General features: G+C 37.9%; 1 protein-coding gene across 5 annotated transcripts in view; it reads left to right on the forward strand.

Moving 5' to 3' along the window:
• Window positions 1-17,116, forward strand: part of RARB (retinoic acid receptor beta) — a 546,477-nt gene that overhangs the window by 86,421 nt on the left and 442,940 nt on the right. For 4 of the 5 annotated variants that reach the window (XM_075212344.1, XM_075212348.1, XM_075212351.1 and 1 more), the window contains exon 2: window positions 5,068-5,274. The gene's annotated coding sequence lies outside the window, so the exon portion shown is untranslated. The remainder of the gene's footprint in view (window positions 1-5,067; window positions 5,275-17,116) is intronic. The other variant, XM_075212345.1, reaches the window with a different exon arrangement.

Raw genomic sequence — 17,116 nt, forward strand, 5'->3', positions numbered from 1 at the left:
ATAAAGTGGTACCTGAGTGTGTCTAGATATTGATGTAGTGCACACAAGGGCGGAGGCAGATCCTTACATTCCTTTTTAAGACAAGAATAGATTGGGCTGGGTTGAAAGAGGCCTGAGCCAGATTTGATCAACAAATAGTTGATCAAATCAAAACATTACAGTATTGTCTAATTGTACAAACTAATTATAATAAGAATTGCCCAGGCACACTTTGCTTTAGTTTGGTCTGCTATGGCGGAGTGCCCACTAACGGCTGCCGCTTGTCATACTGCATGCTTGGAATTAAAGGATTATCTTAAAATTGGCAATTGTGTTATACTGTGTATTTGAATTTCAAAGAATAATGCTATTGGGAGAGGGGGGAAGCTATTAACAGCACCTGATACCCATGCAGCGACACCATCCATATTTTTCAGCACCTGATACCCATGCAGCGATACCATCCATATTTTTCAGCACCTGATACCCATGCAGCGATACCATCCATATTTTTTTCGGAACCAAAGCTCGTGAGAAGAACACAGCCTATGAATTCATTAGGGATCATGGCATCTATGGGGCACTATCATTTCACTAGGGACTGATGGCTTCACTGGTTCCTAGTGAATTAATAAGCTGTACTCTCCTTAATAATCATTCAACTTTTAAAACTAACAGTCTATCAGTAAATGCAATCACTGTGCTGTATATCACCCAGAGCACTCATTTAACCCCAACCAATTTACTTTATTGTGCAGCCATGTTGTTAAGCATTATTACTTTTATCAAATATTTTATACAATCCATTTTCAGCCTTTTTGAAAGCGTTTTAGAGCTTGACCGCTGGGGAAGAATAGACTAGTCCTGTAGTTAAAAATATCATTTTGATGGGCAGTTCTGCTATTTTCTTACCAATAAAACTCATTGCCTTTAGGCCCAAGGGCATGGTAAACTGATTCCAAATGTCCTATTGATTGTGCCATATGTTAGCACTAATTATATTACAAGCTAATGTAAAGTACAACATTCTGAGCATAGAACGCTAAAGGATACACTTCAAAAGCATCTTTACAGTAATCGTCTGCTGGAAGAAATTGCTAACTGTATTGTATACAAACATATGTTCACATTTTCTATTATCCCCAGCTCTCTCTTTTCTGTAACTGCGTGTATCACATATATTGGTTGCATAAAAGTATTTCTCTGATAGGGTAGATTGTAGCCGTGTTTAACAGACTTTTTCCCTGGGCACATGTCCTATCCCCATTGATGGTGTTATTTATTGTTTGTAATCAAGAGGTAATTAGCTGGTATACAGGTTAAAGTTACTATTTTTAGGCCAGTAAATTGTTATGGTTTTGGTTTCCGCATATGCCCAGTACAATATATGCAGTGGGGAACAATATATTCTTCACTGGCCTCATATGACTTTTGCTCATATGGCTTTTGCTTCCTAATTAGGTTTGCACTTTACATTTCCAGGTGCCGCTGGTTTGAAAAGTGTATTACAATTAAAGCTGCATTACCATCTACAGTGGTGAACATTTTCTTTCATGGGAAGGTCAATCGGAAGCCACAATGTCTGTCATTGTAGGTTCTCTTTGGACCTCTCACACACATCCCTTCCCTCCACAGCATCACACTGCCCTGGTTATTGTCAAAGGCTTGGAAATAACCCACAGACCCTCGGTAAAATGGAGGATAATTGCAGCATTGAGCAGTGCTGGGGATTTAGTGAGAGGAAGGATCTAATTCGCTCTAGGTCGTATTAGTATGTCTAGTATGACATTTGAGAACCAGTGTGACATGTTCACAAAGTCTGTACAGCAGGTAAATCCGTGATTGGCCGGTTACTCAGAGAGAAATCATTATCTTCCAATCACGGACTACAATTCATGTTCCCTAGGAAGTTGAAATATACTTAGACTGTAATATAGTAGCAGTACAGCCAGTTTATCCAAAAAGGCAAAAAATACAAAAATATTAGCACAAAATATAGCAATTTTTTACATTGTTGCATTGAAGGTATTATTCATAAAATAATATTTATATAGGTATTTTTTTTTTAATTTTAAATATAAAATGCCCATTTCGTAATAGGCCTAACCCCATCCTCAGGGTTGCTTCGTTGTCTGGTTCGTAACCATAAGCTTTATACTATATATGAATGTGCAAATAGTTATATATATTGCTTTTTTAGCTTTTTGGCCAAATTAGTTGTACTCTATGTATTAAGGATGTGCTGATCTACTTTCTATGTTTGCATTTTATGATCGACTCATGCATACCCTTCTCCCAACCAGTTCAGGTGCTGATTAGGAAAAACAGAAGAATAACTGCTCATAGAGCTAGTGGTTAAGGACCCAACAACAAAGCAACCTTGATTAGTGGTATTGAGCTTATTGTGGAGGCCCACACAGGCCCACCTGTTGTGGGCCTGTGTGCCCACAATAGGTGGGCTATATTGTTGCTTTACATGCCAGGGCTAATTTGTAGTCCCAGTCCAGCCCAGTTTGTTCATATACTGCACTCTGTTCTGTCTGTCTACATCAGGCAAGTAATGTGTAGGTAGAACATTCTTACACTGAGGGTCAAATGGAAACACGCCGCTTTGTTTTGAATACGGTCAGAACTTGCTGTATTCTTTTTTTTTTTTTTTTTTTCTTAAACACTACTTGCGTATAGGTTGTGTTGGAACATTAATGAAGCCCAATATGTATAATATAATAGAATTTATTGACACACAAGTTCTGTGTTGAGAGACTGTTGCTCAATATTCAAATTGTATACTTATTATACATTTGTTTCTGCTCTCACAGATACCATTATAAGCTTTTCAATTGTGGATTTGTTGAGTTGCTCCCACCAAATTTAGACTGAATATAACATTTGGAAGAAAAGAATTGGTTTTGATATGTTGCACTAACAGTCTCTACGGGAGACTGCTAGTGCACCATATTAAAACCAATTCTTCTCTTCCAAATGTTATATTCTGATGTGTATGTTCATAGTTAATATACAGTATATGGAGAGCAGACTTCACTTATCTGTCCTATAGCTGCATGCCAAAACGTTGATTCACACTCTTTGGCCAACTATGAGCTTGATTGTAGACATCCTCATACACAGCTAACCCAGGTCCAGTGCTGCCTGGTTAGTTTCGCTCATAAAAGCCCAGTGCAGAAGTCTCTCACAAGGAGCTTGTATATCATCATCAGCAGGTGTTATGTACTAACCCTCTTTCTCAGTAAACACTTTAGCCCTCTCTGGTGAGTCGTTTAATTTCCTTGTCTCAGCAGCGTCTGGTTTCTGACTGGAACTCTGCACCCTGGTTTGCTGCTTCTCTCCACACTTATCCATATCATTTGTTATTTTCCTGAGCTCGACTCTGCTCCGTTATCTCTCTATATGATTCTCTAATTCTGCCTCTAATGATACCTTATGATGTCTTAGTTATATGCTTCCTTTTTTTAATATCGCAGCCAGGTACCGCACTCACAAGCTTGGCCTCTTCTCTTTTAGAACTACTTTCTCCTCTCTCAAATTTGTTCACTTGAAAACCCAGACCACAGAACCACTTCATCCAAAGAAGCCTCTCTGGTGAATAGAGGGCTATTTTTTTATTTATTTTCACAAAATTTGAATAGCCTCATTAACAATAGTCGGGATTTTATATTTTATATATCTTTTTAAAATGATGATACTAAATAGTTTTAACACATGTCAAATATTTATAATTTCACATTTTTATTTTCAAATATAATGTATTAATCTTTTGCCTCAGGAACACGTACTGTCGTTACAGCTATCACCATGAGCACTTACCTTTGGTTGCAAACAACACTTATCATTTTTGACTATGGATGAGAGTAAGTTTTTCTTACAAACTACCCCCACCTGTTTCACAGTCTTGCCCCTACAATTATTATTTTTTTTAAAATATTTCCCAGTTCTTCAATTCAACACTGAGCGGTATGCTGTAAATGCACATTTCTAACCCCCCCTGTTCTCAGATTGCTTGGTAACAGAATGGAGGAATCAGCAGACCAGCATTTCCATACTGATCTCCTGCTTAATACAATTTCATGTAGAATATTTGCATTAGAGAGCCTGGATAGCTGCATGACTTGTTGTATCGTTAGTATGCAGGGCAACTAGCAGTGTGCATTATGGCTTGCCAGGTAAGTATACATAAATGATATTTACCATTATGGTGTGTTGGGGTGGCTTACAGTGAGTCGGTGGGCAATATATTTGTTTTGTTTACCAGAGAACCCCTGTAAGTGCTACCCAGTATATGATGTTACCTTCACTTAGCAAATGCTTTTGCTGATTCCTTATTATAATGCATAGCTAAACAACTTGTTTGCAATAACATATCCATCTTTATGTTGAGAGATGCATTCATTACTCAGTCTGGCTCAGCATTTGTGATTAATGGCAATGGTTTGGTGAAATGAGATAAAGCTGATAAATGACAGTCACTCAATTCACATATTTTAGTGTACCTTCTCCATGATTTATTCACATTGGCCACAGATGAACCGCTCTGCATTTTAAGTGTGTTTACACACCATTATATTATATTATGACAGGTTTTGTAACTTTTGCTGTATCACTGAAATATTTAAGTTATATAATATGTTTAAAAAATAGATTGCAAATCAAAAGTGTTATCCGATAGATATAGTGTTGATATTTTCTCTTGTATTACGCTAGTCTTTTTATCCTTTACAATTTTACTGTATTGCTGATAGCAGTATAATTTCCTTTTGCATTTCATGTGCTCTGTCTTTTAGGTATCAGAACTAGCTTAAATTGCGTTATTCTCTTTATTTTTTAAAATTGTTGGGAGGCATTTGTGTATGAAAAAACACATGGCTTAGTAGTTGTACACTTGCAATGCTACCAACAATGGTCACATATTAGGTCCACGCTCCATTTCATGTAGTGAGCCAGTGAAAGCTGCCTACAATGGACCTTTTGGTCTGGGAGATCATTTTGGATCAAGTGAAATTATGTGCATGATGTAATTACTTTCCACAGTTACTCTGTCAGAACTGAAATAATTTGTTGTTATGTTGCCAGTTTACAGGTATCCATAGACACAGTAAGAACAAAGTGCAAGTGAAAGGATTGGAGGAGAAGATTGATGCCATTAAAACCTCTGTGGATGGACAACACTTTAAGATCCCTATTTTGTATTTATGACAAAATTTAAGAACGCAGCTCTGTGTAAAAGGAGGTGTCGCTGCACAAGGATAGACAACACTGTCCGTTTCGTTTTCTTTTAAGGTAGGTGTAACTGTTTATTTTTTTTGTATTTTATGTAATTACGGTATTGTGTAAACAAGGCCTGTTTGGTGTATTGGTGTTGCTTTGAGTCTGATTACAATAATCTTTCAGATTGTAAAAGCACGTACTACAATCTGGAACATTTACATAACCTAGTAGAATGAAATATGGGGATGTCACATATAGTAACCAATCAAATGTTTGTTTTCATTTCCTAGCCTGCACCTAAAGAGTTGCAGAATCTGATTGGTTTCTGTGACCTGCACCATGTTTTTCCTCTGATTCAGTTTTCATAAATGTACCTCAGTGCCACATCATTGTACCAACCAGAATGGAACAAAATGACTTGGTATTTTGATAAGAAAGGGCCTTCATTATGAAGTAGGTGTTATTAGTAATATATTGATATGGGGTCACATGTGAGGAACCCTCGCAGATTGGGAAAACTCAGCTACTGAGATGTCTCTGATCATTTTCGTTCCACCACTGACCTCTTTCAGAAGGGACTGTGTAAGCTATCAGCCTCTATGTGACCCTCACAGATTTGGTAATTCGGACATGGGAGATATATATTGAAAAATAAGTTTAAGACAGAATTACCATTTAATATAACAAAGTGATTTTAATATTGTGTTTTAGGTTTTCATATTGGTATCCTTAGTTTTATATTTTGGATTCTGGTTCCATATCTCCATGAAAACCATGTTGAATAGTGTTATCACAACAGGCTCTTCCTGGGCAATTGTACATATTGCCATTGCAACACGCTATAGAGTAATTTGCAGAGTCATATACTTAGGCAGGTTTATTTATTTTCTTTTATGCTCCTATGTGCTGGGGGTAGGGCGGGGGGGGAAGCAAAGGGATGTATTCCCCCGGTCTGGTGCAGTAGTGGTCTACTTTGGGCTGGATCGCTGGGCTACCTGCATTTTTGTTCCTTTAAAATGTTCTTGATAGGCTGCTGAGCCAAGTCTTGCCCTTGGGCTGAAATTTGCCAGCCAGCCTCTGCTGAAGTGAATGGTTTCATGGTAAAAATTAAGTTTCTTAATGATTTAAATTGTTTGCTCTACAGGAGAAGAAGGGATGGGCAAAAAAATGAAAAATTATTTTAATGTGGGTCCTTATTTAATTTATGTGCATGTAACCCTCCACTTTCCTGCATGGAATAGGACTCTACATTGTGAGTTTTGGAGGACTTCTAAAGGACTTTTCACTTGTCCTTAATTAATTAAATCAAAGGCAAAAGGCTGCCGTTACTCTTTTGCAAAATGTGGAATATCAGCATTTTTAAGACTAGTATTTTTGCTATCATTTCAGGAACATTAAGTTACATAACATCTTTATCCTTCAATGGCACATTAAAGATCACTCAATGTGCGTATGTGAAAATGTAATATAGAATTTATTGAATTATAATTTCATTTGTAATTTAAGCAGGTGGACTGATGTCAACATTAAAGTATTTTTTGCCTGTGAAGTTAACATCAAAGTGTCAGCTCTGAGATGTACATCAAAGCGTTGTCAACATTTGTGTTAACATTGAATATAATTTGTGAATGCAAGATGAAACTTTGCTGTCAGCCTATGTGAAATGTAAATAGAAGTCCATTGTAAAGGTCAATGCCTATAAGTTGGAATAGAAAGTTAAATGCCCCTAAACCCAAACCAGCTATTTTTAAACAATGATGATTGTTAAACATGATCTGCCCTGAATTCCCTGAATTCATTCATTTGAATCTTCAGATTTGTAATGAATGAACCTGACCTGTTTATAACGACTTTGACCTACTCTCTAGGATTAAGTTTAAATTAGAATCCAAATACTCTCTCATAATGATTCTAGTGAAATGCCATCAAGTCAGTGGAAACACCATAAATAAGTGATTGCTGTTTTAGCAAGTTGGCAAGTTGGAGTGGTGTGATTACTTTGGCATGTTTTTTATAACATATTAGCTGCATCCTATAAAAGTAATTCAAAATATTTCATTCTTCAATATAACCATTTTGTGCTAGCTGTGTTTATGCTAATATTACTTACTAGTCTCTATTAATCTTGTATATGTTTGCCATCGCTTAATGACTTGGCTTGTAGTATCTTGCATTCCATATTTTATTTTCTGAATTGAATTATCCTTTGTGGATTGCTAGATCTATATTCATAACTATAAATTAAACTGTGAACTGCTATTTTACATGCTATAAGCTTATCTTGTTCTTTTTCTTATACAAGTCAAGCCCTCTAATATTAATCATATGTCATTCAACTGAGGGTGGGGGAGAAACAAACAAAACCCATTTTTTCTATTAATTTCTGGCATGTCCACTATGTCTGTTATTGCACTGATTTAATTTTTTTATAGAAATGTTCTGGCTGACTCCTCAAGTTTGTTTCACTTGGACCAGGTGGGGATTGGTTTTGGTGGGGTGGGATTAAAGAGAACCTTTAGACCTCATTTGATTCATTTTCATGATAACTTTCAGTTATGAATTTTTTTTTAATAGATGCTGAAAAAGCATTTGATAAAATTAACTGGACTTTTTTTTTTTAACTGGACTTTTTATTCAACAGGCATTGATGCAGTTTTGGGCGTGTGCCACATTTTTCACAAAAATTCCGTCCCTTTTGTAAAAACACTTCAACATTCTCGCATAAATCGGTGCTTTTCAAAGGAAACTAATATATCAAATGTTAAGCTGGGTACACACTACACGGTTTTCGTCCAATAATCGGCTCAATCAGCCGACATACGACCGCTCATTCAAAAGTCGGGTCAGTGTGTGTAGTGACACGATGGTCGAAAGTCTGCCCAAATGGACGATTGTCGCCTCATTTGGTTGTTCGTACCGTTTAATATTTTCGTTACAATCTCGTTTCCGCTGTGTAGTGTGTATAAACTTCCGACCGATCCACAACAGTGAGTACGAAATTACAGTCATTGCTCACGACAACATGGCTGTAAAAAGTCGCTAAAGGGAAGTCCGCTCTTCCCGTTATCGTCCTAACAAAGGCTAGTGTGTATGCAGTCCATGGACCGAGCGATCGGAACATCGATCGCATGTAAAATCGATCGGCATAAAAAGTTGGTGGAAAATTCTGTAGTGTGTACCTAGTTTAGGACGGTAGGAATGGCAGCTATCAACGCTTAAATTTTATACTCTGCATGGAAGCACTTGCGGCCAGAATCCAAATATTCCAGTAAGAGATAGAGTACATAACCTTGTATGCAGATGATCTCCTTTACTTTTTTTTTTTTTTTAGTCCACATACTTGTGTACCTGCTTTAACTTGCTAGATGTCTTTGCCCAGGTTAGTAATATGACAAAATCTAAGACTATGTGTATCTATTTACCTCTTAGCTCATTGTCACATTTAAGGTCATGGATATTTATTTGCCTTTTCTTCTAAATTACAAGGAAAGCTTCAATTTAAATGGCAGTCAGAAAGTATTAACTATTAGATATTCATATCCCACAAGACACAGTCCATATTCTTACCCTTAATCATAATCCGTTATTACAAATAACTCAAACTATTTAAATTATTCAGACACTAACTCATATTTCTAGTTATCACAGATAAACATTATAGAAATAAAGCATTGGAGTAGAACTTTGATACCATTTTATGTGCCTTAAATATAGTTGGTTAACTATAACTAAAAGCTCCCAGCTGTATTACATTGCCTTGCCCATAATAGATTGGTAAATTAGCAATTTTATGGACAAGAAAGGGTCTGGGTCTACAATGAACAAACAGTGGTGGACTGACTTTGACTCGTACTAAGCCATGATCACCCTACCATTAGGCCTGCAGTGCATTTTTTTGGGAGTTTGTACACTAGAATTGGTTAATTAAATAACACCCTACACAACAGAAAACATTATGGAGACCAGGATGTGGAGGAAGGGGCAGATCCAGCGCCCCCTCCCTAATTTTCTGCCGCCTCCAGTGCGATAGCAATGTGCCTCGTTGTCTCTCCCTGTGCGCTCCTCACTAAGAGGAGCAGAAAAGAAGACCATAGGAAGGTGTGATGAAGGGGGCAGCAGTGTAATGAAGGGAGCAACAGTGAGGATGAAGGGAGCAAGAGTGAGGATGAAGGGAGCAAGAGTGAGGATGAAGGGAGCAAGAGTGAGGATGAAGGGAGCAAGAGTGAGGATGAAGGGAGCAAGAGTGAGGATGAAGGGAGCAAGAGTGAGGATGAAGGGAGCAAGAGTGAGGATGAAGGGAGCAACAGTGAGGATGAAGGGGGCAGCAGTGTAATGATGCAGGGACCAACAGTGAGGATGAAGGGGGCAGCAGTGTAATGATGCAGGGAGCAACAGTGTGATGATGGTACAGACATAACTGTTGTTGCTTTTATTGTTGTTATTTTATAGCTTCATAGGGCCTAAGTCATTAAGTAGAGCATGGCAAAAAGGAGTACATTTGATCCTGGACAAACCATGTTACAATGCAAGGGGTGCAAATTACGTTATTATTTTGCACGTAAGATACATACTGGCTGCTTTTTCATGCAGCACACAAACTTTATAGCTTTAAGTTTACACTGAAATTGAAAGTTGATCTAAAACATGCCCTACCCAATCTATAAATCTGTCCCTGCATTTAAAATTTACCTCCCCCTATAATGCAACATGGTTTTGCCAAGGTGCAAAGATACTCCTTTTTTTATGCTTTGCTCTCCTTAATGACTCAGGCCCAAGTGTTTTACCTAAAATAAAGCAAAACCTGATCAACTTGTATCCTAAAATGCATTAATTTGGGAGACACATGGGAGTATATTTATCAAGCTGCGGGTTTGAAAAAGTGGAGATGTTGCCTAAAGCAACCAATCAGATTCTAGTTATCTTTTATTTAGTACATTCTATAAACTGACAGCTAGAATCTGATTGGTTGCTATAGGCAACATCTCCACTTTTTCAAACCCCCAGCTTGATAAATTTGCCCCATAGTGTTGTAAGGCACAGGACCTATAGGAGTCTGGTCTAATTGATAAACCTCCTCCCCCCCAGAAGAAAAGTGTAGATCTGCCCCCGATGTACAGATCTTCTCCATTCTGGCATCTATAGACGCATGGGTAAACTGGTTTGAAAGGGGGGGGGGGGTTCCCTCTTTCAAATAAGGTGCCCGCTTAGTAGGTATTTATTGGTAATTGCCTTACAATAATACCCTATAATATAGAAAGTGTCAAGAAGGCAAAAGGGGGGATTATAATGTTCACTTCCTGGCTTCAATAAACTCAGTGGTACCCTAATTTAATGTGGCAGTTCGTCTAGTTTTCAAAATCATTTGCCATGTTGGACTACCCATAATATTTAAAAAAAAAAAAAAAAAAAATGCTTTGATTTTCACATATAGATTTTATTACGATGAAAAACTATGTGTAGAATTCTGTCGTAGAATTCTGCTTTTTTTGAAAGACTGATTGATGCCTAAAGCAAGAACCATGGTGGTTAAAAAAAAAGATACACATGTGCCTTTATTTCAGTTTCTTGCAGTCTACATAAAATAAAAACAACATTTTTCTGGGGACATTATATATATATATATATATATATATATATATATATATATATATTGAAAAGTATTCTGAAAAGAAAAAAGGTATTATTTGTGTGGGTACTGATATCGATGTTGGATTGTGACCGATCCAAGAAGTGCCAAAATAGGCTCAGAGACGAAGGGGTTAAGGAGAAATGAATGATAGTAGTTTGAGAAGTGGTTATGTTATAAACCAACCCTCCGTTTATGTCTGTTTAATATATCATGTTTAGATTCTGATTCCCCCCCCCCCCCCCCGCCCCTCCAAAGTCTATAGTCCACAAAGAATATCATAGGAATATTTATATATTTATAGAGAGCCTCTAAAATAGTTTAACGATTTGGGGTAAAATACTAGCTTTAGTTATTGTTATTTTCCCTATCCACAAAAGTCTTAAGTGAGCGCTATTTCCTAAGATCTGATTTAATGATGGCAAGTATAGGGAACACTTTTGATTTGAGAAGGTTGGTATTATCCTTTTTTAGAACAACAAGTAGCAAATTTTAATAGTGTCTCAAGCTTTTTTATGGTATCTTCAGGGGTTCATAGATTTAGAGTCACTCATTTGGAGAATTCTATCTTAAAATTTAAGAGGTTTCCAAATTTCTGAAATTCAGCTGACAGGTTGAGGAGAGAAACCACTAGATTTGAAATTGGGGCAAGTTATTCATCTGAGAACAGGTCTAGCTTGGGTTCGCTCTCCTCATCCTGGACCCCACCTGTGTCTGAATTTTCTCTGATAGCCCCCACTATGGTCTCCACGCACAGCACAAATATAAATGGAGTCCTTCTGTATCTCATACTATTTGAGATACAGAAGGAATTTGAAAATGACCAAATAATTCTGAATCTGGCTGAGGTGCTCTTCTATAGTGTCATAATTGTTTGTAAGCATATAGGACCCAATCCCATGTGTTTCAACAGATGATACATAAAATGCCAATTAACCCTATCAAATGCTTTTTCAGCATCTGTCGAGAGGAAAATTGTATGATATTTACTGTGATTAGCATGGTGGATTAAGTAAATCATTCTATTTGTATTGTCCTTTGCTGTTTGTCCAGTTAGAAATCCAACCTGATCGCCATGGATAAGATCCAGTAATTTATTCTTAAGGCAGTTAGCAAGAAGCTTAGTGCACATTTGAGGTCCTTGTTGAGTAAGGATATCAGTCTAATGTTGGATTACCATTACATTTATCTCATAACGACTGAGGGTAAAGTAACTTATCTTTGGAAACTTTGTTAGAGGTCTGAAAGATGGTGGGCGGATTCTAGTTTTCCACAAAAACTTATATAAAAATATAATAATAATAATAATATAATATAATAATAATAATATAATCCATGTGGATATAATATAATATATATAATCCTTTTGGTGATCGTGGATAGAGTTTGTTCTAGTTCCTGTATAGTAAGTGGGCAGTCTACCACTCTTGTATTTCCTCTGATGCCTTTGGGAGTTGTATTGTCTCAACATATTTCTTGTATTGTCTCAACATATTCCTTTATATATATTTATTTATTTTGCATGTTTATTGTAAAGCTGACAATATATGTTTTATGATGTGCATGTTTTTCCACTTAACAGTGGACACTGACATCAATTTATATCATATGGGTTAGTGATCAGCTATTAGAAGATAATGACTTCTGTTCACTAATGATCAAAGCTAGTTTTATACCATGTTCTCTGTCAATTCATTATCAAGTAACTAACATAGAGAGGAGCTTTAACATATATCGGGTATGCGTTTTCTCTGGATATTCTAGTTATCAGTAAAGTATGATATTACATTAGTTTCCCTTATGCAGAGATTCAGTCATTGCCTAATATTAAAAATATGTTTGATACATTTTTCATGTCACCTCACCCAAGACATGCTTAGTGTCATTGTTAAACCCAACTGAGATGTTCACTTATTGTATTTAGAAGTCATATGTTGGATCCTATCGTATAACATGCTGGTACATGTGGAGAAGCTGCAACAAGTATGAAATCAATGTATGATATATATGATACCTTTTTTTTACCTGGTCAGCATTTCCAGTTGAATTAGTTAGCCTCTCTTGAGTATTTGAAGTAAAAAAAAAAAAAGTGCAGCAAAATTTATTTAAATCTGCCAGATTTACTGCAATTAGAAAATAAAATGGAATATTACAGCTTGCTTTACCAGGTGAAAGAAGTTGTGTTGGAAGTTATGTATAAATTCCCCAAATTAGACTCTTACCCCTACTATCTATTTTGTATGTAGTGGATAGATTGATTTTCCTTGCAAATCGTTGTTCCTCTGTTGAGCCACTCTGTCAGTCTCTACATTGGTTGCCCTTTTTTTCTAGGAATTCAATATAAAATTATTCTACTAACATACAAGGCCATCAACAAAATTGCACCAACATACATCTCCTCACTTGTGTCAAAATATCTCCCAACTCGATACCTCCATTCTGCACAAGAGCTGCGCCTCTCTTCCACTCTCATCATATCTTCCCATTCCCGGTTGCAGGACTTTATTCAGGCTGCACCCACTGTATAGACATGTAGGAATACTCCTGAACATGAATATTCAGAAGTATTCTCCAGCATACAAAGTTAGACTGATTGTGCTGTTTTCTCTTACCTGTTCTTGCAGCTTTGTTGTCGTCTAACTGGCATCTGGAAAGTTGGGGTCCTGTTTTGAAAATATGCGAAAATTGTATTATACTGCAAAATGGTAACAAACCCTGAATGAGTATTCTCTTTAGTTTAAACACAGCACTCCATTATGGCCATATAAAACTAGCATATAGCACAGGCACATATAGGCAATATATGAACATTTGTAGTCTAAGAGCTACAATCAATTACAAACATCTACCAGCCCCATCTGACTAGTATTTAGCATTCTAGTGAACGCAGAGGGCATCCATGTAACCGCCACATAATACAGAGATCATGTCTCATCAAAGCTGCTCTATTTTTTAAAATTATCTATCATCTCAGCCTTTTCATTACCTTCCCCAAGAAGTTATTCCCCCCCCCCCAGCCATTTTCATTACCCCTGCCCTGCAGCCATTCACACCCCCTGCAGCTATTTTCCTTACCCCCCCCCCCCCCCCGACTCACAACAGGCTTCCTCTTCTACTGTACATGACAGACAGCCGGGCAGCAGATCCGCTAGCTGCCTGCTAGTGCGGTGGCGCAGAGAATGCTTAGTCCATTCTTGTGAGATGTGGTAATCCCGCAAGACCAGATTAAGGGAGCTAACAATAAAGCTAACATCGGAATTGCTGTCAGGCTGCCTTTCTGCATAGTGACTGTTGGAGCTTCCACCTTTAGACCAGGGGTTGCCCCAATGCCAGACAGCCCCAAAGCGCCTAATTTAAAAAAAAAAAAAAAGGTAAAAAAAATATTATATGTTGGTGGTGCTGCTCTCCCCTGGGACCCAGCGCCCCAGGCTGCAACCTGATCAGCTTATTGTTTAATCTGTCTCTGAGCAAGGCCAGTATGTATCCAGCACTCTTATTTTCGTCATCGAAAAAGCTATTGCAAAATAAACGAAATAATCATTGACTGTCTTCTGAGGCAGTTATATTAGTCCACAATTTGCAGCAAATGCCTATCCGTATATTTTGCTCCTAAAGTCTTTCATCATTCATTTGTTTCTGATTTTGCGAACAGGTTTTTCTCATATATATCCACGATCTAGTGTTGCTTTGGGACTATGCGTCTAAAGTCAATCAGCCCTCAATTGAGTCTTTTTTAAGAATGTCATTATTAATGCATTTGTATTATAAAAAGAACCATAATAAAACTGGCACAGAAAATTTAAATTTCAGCCAAAATGGAGTATTTCCTGAGCTGCATTAAATTGTAGAACACTTTGCAATGGAAGTTTAGCAATAAATAGGACAGATATTTTGGTATGTCCTGCCCATCGGCAGTCTAATATGACAGACTGTTTCAAATAACCATCTGGAGCTTCATTAATGTTTCCTGGGAGACCTGTCATGAGGCATACTTGCTTATGTTTGAGTCATGAAAAATGTGGATGACATTACTGTAGATATTATGACTACCTTTGATACCTGCCTTCTAAGAATAAGTCATTGCTTTCCCCAAAGTCACATGGGTAGTTTGTGTGCTTGAACTATTATTTGCCTGTATGTAACAGACAATGGGCCTGAGTCATTAAGGCTCGCATACTGAGCGCAGCAGGCGTTTGTTTTAAACTGCATGTAACTCGGCTCTGCATACTCCCAAAGTCAACAAGGAACAGCTCTAAAGATACATGTGGTGATGACTACGGGTGTAGGTTTACTCTGCTATACTAGACCAGACACTGCAGGATACATACAATACCTATGTGGAATAAAAAATCTCAAAGGAATGCACAGGGAAAAAAATTTTAAGCAATTAATGTGACCTGTCAATATTCTTGTCATTTATGATAGTAAATGGAATTTGTTTTAAAAAATACTTATTTTTTATATTTTTCTCCCTTGGAAGGCTGTCCTTAGCGTCTACTGTACATAAAATACATTTTTCCCACTTGCTCCTGATTCCAAACATATGTTTTCGCATACATATTCAGCCATCACCACCGGTATTCGGAACTTAAACTAGCCCCCCAGTTGTAGCAAGAGATACGGCAGAAAACCAGTGTACTTATGAGTGTGCCTGAGTTTGACTTGGACATGGCTGCATGGGCTACCCCTTACTGTGCTACAGGCACAAGCTGTAGTGGTCTCCCTGCATGCCAAAAAAAAAAATGCATTTGCATCTCTTGCATCTCAACATGGTTTGTCCAGGTGCAAATTTGTATCCTTTAGCTGTTTTTGCTCCTATCTTTAAATTAGGCCCTTAATGTGATAACATACTATAGTACTATAGTATGGTACTGTAGTCTAGTGCGAATTCATAATAGTGAATCAGGGACAGACAGAGACAAATGTCTCCAGATATATCAAATGTTTTTTTAAGCAGAGGAGAGTCTGGACTTCTGAACTCTGCACTACAATATGACATCACAACCAGTATTGTATATTAGGGATAGAACTGAAACAAAGAAAATATCTGTGAGAACTGTGAATGTACTTAAACGTTAAATGGTAACTCTAGCAAAAATGTATTATTTTTACCAGACATCACCCCTCATCTACCTAGCAAGTTAGTAACCTTCTGATTCAGCAGAACTCACCCTTGTCAGCGCTGGCAATGACAGCTGGCAGAGGGGAGGTTCAGGCGTTGACTGTAGGGAGATCCCAATCAGCACATGTGTTTATTTAGAACTGGCATACTTCACACTCTTGGGCACACATGTGCACCCTTGGGCATACAGCTGCACTACTGGGCACACATCAACACTCTTAGGCTCACATCAGCATTCTTAGGCTCACTACCACAGGGCCTGCAATATATCTAGGATATATAAAGCGTATGACATCCTAAGGGCACTGTTGATTTAAAATGCAAAATAGAATCTGAGCATATTGTCTGCATTCATTAGCTGTAAATGCAGTGTGGAGAATGACTGCTTTTTGAAATTCTAATCTTTTTCTAAAGCTAGGGATCATGGCAATGGTGACAAACATCTTTCTGTTTTTACTGCCATTAGTAGAAATTGCAGAAATTTGTATTGAAGACGTTTAAACATGTTATAGGGGATATCCACTTTTTGCACCCCTTTATTTCTTTTCCATGTAGCTTAGCAAATGTGTGCATGTGGAGGTTCCTCCTGTGTAGTAAAGCTGAATAGGACGCTACTGTTAAATTATGTTGAAGGGGATTGGATACATTCAGTCTGCAGCATGGTTAGCTGCATTGCAATATGGTGCCAACAAGCTCCTGGCTACAGGTTCTAGGGCTGGGGTGCTGAGGGGGGAAACATCCCCTTATATTTGCCCATACTTGCCAACCTTATGTTGGCCGGGTCCGGGAGATTCTGGAGGACAGGAGGGGTGTATGGGCTGAGGGGGCGGGGCTTCACGATTTGCCTCATTTTGGCCCCACCCCCCGGTGACGTAATGCATGTTTTGGGTCTTTTTACAGTCCCCAAACAAGCAATACATCACTGGTGATGGGGCCAAAATGACGCGAATCACGAAGCCCCGCCCTCTCCGTCCGTACATTTCAGGTCTAATTTTATTGAAGTGGGCAAATGGGCCAGATGCGGGAGAATCGCCATCTCTCTCGGGAGTCTGTGAGAATGACCCGAATTTCGGGAGTCTCCCGGACATTCCGGGAGAGTTGGCAAGTATGTATTTGCCGCATATGGGGGAGGGTAAATATAAAGGGTTGCTGCCCAAAAGTTGAAA

The sequence above is a fragment of the Mixophyes fleayi genome, chromosome 5 (assembly GCF_038048845.1).
Source record: "Mixophyes fleayi isolate aMixFle1 chromosome 5, aMixFle1.hap1, whole genome shotgun sequence".
Lineage (NCBI taxonomy): Eukaryota > Metazoa > Chordata > Amphibia > Anura > Limnodynastidae > Mixophyes > Mixophyes fleayi.